Below are 4,755 nucleotides of genomic sequence, written 5' to 3'. Positions count from 1 at the left end.
TGCCAGTTAGCACCATCACTATGGAGAACAGATGGAGGCTCCTCAAAAAACTAAAAGGGGCCGGGCACGGTGGCTCACGCCTGTGGTCCCAGCACTTTGGGAGGCCGAGGCAGGCGGATCACAAGGTCAGGAGTTTGAGACCAGCCTGGCCAACACGGTGAAACCCCATCTCTACTAAAAATACAAAAAACTAGCCGGGCGATGGTGGCGGGCCCCTGTAGTCCCAGCTACTCGGGAGGCTGAGGCAGGAGAATGGCGTGAACCCGGAGGGCGGAGCTTGTGGTGAGCCGAGATCCGGCCACTGCACTCCAGCCTGGGCACCAGAGCGAGACTCCACCTCAAAAACAAACAAACAAACAAAAATAATAAAAGTAGGCTGGGCGCGGTGGCTCACGCCTGTAATCCCAGCACTTTGGGAGGCCGAGGTGAGTAGATCACAAGGTCAGGAGATTGAGACCATCCTGGCTAACACGGTGAAACCCCGTTTCTAGTAAAATACAAAAAATTAGCTGGGCATGGTGGTGGGCGCCTGTAGTCACAGCTACTTGGGAGGCTGAGGCAGGGGAACCGCTTAAACCCAGGAACCCAGGAGGCGGAGCTTGCAGTGAGCTGAGATCACGCTGCTGCACACCAGCCTAGCGAGAGAGCGAGACTCCATCTCAAACAAACAAAAAAAAAAAAAAAAAAAACAAAAAGAAAGTAAAACTACTGTATGATCCAGGAATTTCACTAACTGGGCATATAGTCAAAGGAAACGAAATCAATATATCAAAAAGACATGTGCACTCCCTTGTTTACTGCGGCACTGTTCACAATAACAAAATACAGAATCAGCCTGCGGGTTCACCAGCAGATGGTGGACACACAGAACATGGTATGTATACACAGTGCAATATTATTCCGCCATGCAGAGGAATGACAGTCTGTTATTTGCACAGTGGATGGAACCAGGGATCATTATGTTAAGTGAGATAAGCCAAGTACAGAAGGACAAACACTGGATATTCTCACTCACCTACTAAAAAAGTAGATCTCGTGAAGATAGAGGGTAGATTGCTGGTTACCAGAGGCTGGGAAAGGTAGTGGGGAGAGGGGGACAATGAGAAGTTGATTAAAAGGTACAAATATATGGTTTGATAAAAGGAATAAGACCTAGTGTTACATAACTCATAGTTGACAGTTGTCTATCGTGTATTTCAAAAGAGCTAGAAGAGAAGAATTGGAATGGTTCTAGCAGAAAGCAAAGACAAATATTTAAGGTGATAGATATTCAAGTATGCTGATTTGATTTTTACAATTATATGAATGTATTAAACAATCACATGTACCCTGAAAATATGTACATTGATTATGCATCAAGAAGAAAGACATAAGAACTTAGATTTTAAAAATCAGCACCCTCCTAGTGAGCTCCGTAAAAATGTTTTTGTTTGGGAGGACAGGGTAGGAGGAGAGGACTGCTTGGCCTGGGAGCTTGAGGCTGCAGTGAGATGCGGCCACTGCACTCCAGCCTGAGCGACAGAGAGATACGCTGTCTCTAAATACAAATAATATAAATATATATTTGTGGAATAAATAAAAGAATAAAATATCTTTGCACGCTGGTGAGCCCAGGGCTACAGTCTGCCTCTGGCAGCTCGGTGACACCGCCAAGGTAGCTGAACGATCCTTGCCCGCTAGAGGGTGGAGGCCGCCCTCCAGAGGACCTCATCAGATGTACGTGCAAAGCAGTTTTCAAGACAGTTTTCTATTCAGAGTGTGGTTTAATCATTCTGGGAGAGAGATCACAAAGGAAAACCACCTTTAGGAAGGGAGGTGAGAAAGGTGTAAGTTTCCAGACTTGGGGGTCCTGGCCCTGCCTAGCTGTGGGCAACCCTGGGAAGGCTGAGCCCCACAGGCTGTACGGACAAAGCATCTGGCTTTCTACACTGGCCACAGGTCTATCCCTGGCAGTAAACAGGTCACAGGTGGGCAGCAGGTCTAGCACCTGCAGCAAGAGAATGCAGGAGAGGAACTGAGCCTCTGCTACCAGCAGATGCTCCATGCACGTCCCACGGAGAAGACCATGCACAACTCCGCTGGCCACGACCGGGAAAAGGGTGCCCGGGGCCTCAGAGCTGCTTCAGTGGGGCTATTTCCAGGCTCCTAAGCAGTAAGGTGGGTGCCCTCTCAAGAACAGAAGCAAAACAGCCTAACATTAATGTTTGGGAAGAAGAGAACAGTGGTGCCCCTGGCTACCTCCCATCTCTGTCTGCAGTTCTCATGCATCTGTGCACACATGCTCACATACACGTGTACGTCCATCAGTCCACTCACAATGTTTGACTTAAAGCAGAGACCATATAAACAGCAGGATAAGGAGAAAAGACGAAAGGAACTGAAAAGATGCAAACAGCCACTAACACACCAATTTGCACCTTCCACAGGGCCTGGGAAGTAATGAAACTGCTTCTCATTATGAATCAACCATCTAATGTTTTCATTTTAACAAACGCCCTGCTTTCTACTTTCACTGGCAATTGGTGTTTTTTCTGGTGTGGTGTTGTAATACAAAAATATGTTTTATAGGGAGGAGAGAAAAGCTGTTCTAAAGAGTTGGATAAGGTGCCTTTGGCCCACCTGGAGTCAGCCCCGTGCCCCGGCCACCAGGATCGGGCTCCAGGCCCTGGCTAGAGAAACCTGAACACCAGGACCCACTGCCCCCCAGTGCAGGAGAGCTGTCGGAATGCTTTCTGCAGTGGAACGAAAGCAGAAGAAACGGGAATTTGGTGAGACATAGGGGAGGTGGTCATCAGAATCTGCAGAGCAGTGATTTCTAAACTGTGTGATTGCAACCCCAGCCAGAAAAACACACATACATGCACGCACATGTGTTTGCATGCACTGCACCATGTGCAAACACACACACATGCACATATGCACAGTACAGGACATCTGGATTACAGAAAGCCCTGGAATTCCTAAATAACATCCTGCCCCCTAGCTGATGGCTTCTCTGAGGCCTAGGCCCAAATTCACACCCACTGTTTAGCCCAGAACCAAGCCTGGGGGTGTAGGATCCCCTATGTATCTAACCCCATCACTGTCCCTCATAGCACAGGTGCTTCTCAGTACCACAAACGTTGGCGACTGGGGAGGAGTGGTTCCTCCAGGGCTCCATGTCTGCCTCCACCACTGAGGCCAGCACAGTGGGACTGGGCTGGGGAGACAGGCAGGCTGGCCTCCCCACTGAAGGAGCCAGTCTGTCTCTAGCTAGTCAGCGGCTACAGTGAGTGCATCTCCCTCCAGGAAGGGCAGGAGGCCAAGAGGAGCTAGAAAGGTGGGCACTTGACATCATGAGGTATAAAGAGAGCCCCTAGAGGTCTCGGACATTGACTAATAAAAGCCCCTGAGAAGTTCATAGATGGGGAAATGGCTGTGTGAATATACTGTGTTATCCAAGTCATGCAGAGAGGAAGGGCTTGAACCCCTGACTACTACTCCCCACCCCCGTCCTCCTCCTCCTCTTTCCATTACGTTTTTGTGGTTATGAAAGTAGCTTATTTTGGTGTAGAAAATATGGAACGGACGGAAAAATAGAAAAAGACTCAGGCAGAGGGTCGTGTGTCACTCATGGCTGGAGGCCGTCGCTCTTTATTAACTGATGGAAACATGCTCTTCTGAATTGCTCTGCACGTTTTCGGCGAAAGCCTGGGGCTGGGCAGCGTCCCCTCCCTGGCGCCCACCTGTGCCCTGCACGTTGGCCTGCACGTTGGTGATCTCACTGGGCTCCCGCCTGATTCCCGACACACAGCAGAGCAAGCTGAGGTGCAGGTGGAACAGTTGCAGCTGATTCTGTCCCTGAACTTCGGTACATAGCCCTGGAGTCGTCTTCGAGTCATGATTTCTTTAACTGCTCTTTCATTTTACAGAACATAAAATGTATTGTCTCCAACTTTTTTCCTATGGCAAATAATGCTAAAGTAAATATCTCTGTGCATGAATCTTTTTGTATATGTTGGAATATCCTCAAGATAAGGCCCCAGAACTACAAGTGCCCTGTCAAAGGGTGAGCATTTCCAGTTCCCCTGCTGTGCTTTGCTGCATTGTTCTCCATGGCTGCAATGTTCTCTCTCCACATTCCTGGGGCAGGTAGGGGAGGGCCAGCTGAGTTTGGATCATAATCCTGAAAGACACAATCCCAAACACCATAATCTCCAATGTTAAAATCCCTGGCCGGGCGCGGTGGCTCAAGCCTGTAATCCCAGCACTTTGGGAGGCCGAGAGGGCGGATCACGAGGTCAGGAGATCGAGACCATCCTGGCTAACATGGTGAAACCCTGTCTCTACTAAAAAAAAAATACAAAAAACTAGCCGGGCAAAGTGGCGGGCGCCTGTAGTCCCAGCTACTCGGAAGGCTGAGGCAGGAGAACGGCGTGAACCCGGGAGGCGGAGCTTGCAGTGAGCTGAGATCCGGCCACTGCACTCCAGCCTGGGCAGCAGAGTGAGACTCCATCTCAAAAAAAAAAAAAAAAAGGAAATCCCTAAAGATCAATATCCCTAAAGTCCAAAATCCCTAATGCTTCAGATGACCACAGTTAGAGAGCTGGGTGCACACAATTAGAAACCATGGTGATACACATGTGTCCGTTTCTCTTTTGACTTATTTCCTTGTGGTCTGTCTTCTTATAACTGCTACACCCATGCCACCATTGTTACTCTCCTCAGGGTTTATGCAAAAATACCTGTGTTATCATTGCCTATTTCATTGTGTAA

Source organism: Rhinopithecus roxellana, chromosome 19, assembly GCF_007565055.1.
Source record: "Rhinopithecus roxellana isolate Shanxi Qingling chromosome 19, ASM756505v1, whole genome shotgun sequence".
NCBI classification, from domain to species: domain Eukaryota; kingdom Metazoa; phylum Chordata; class Mammalia; order Primates; family Cercopithecidae; genus Rhinopithecus; species Rhinopithecus roxellana.
The sequence above is the reverse complement of the archived record's forward strand: the minus strand, read 5'-3'. Positions refer to the sequence as shown.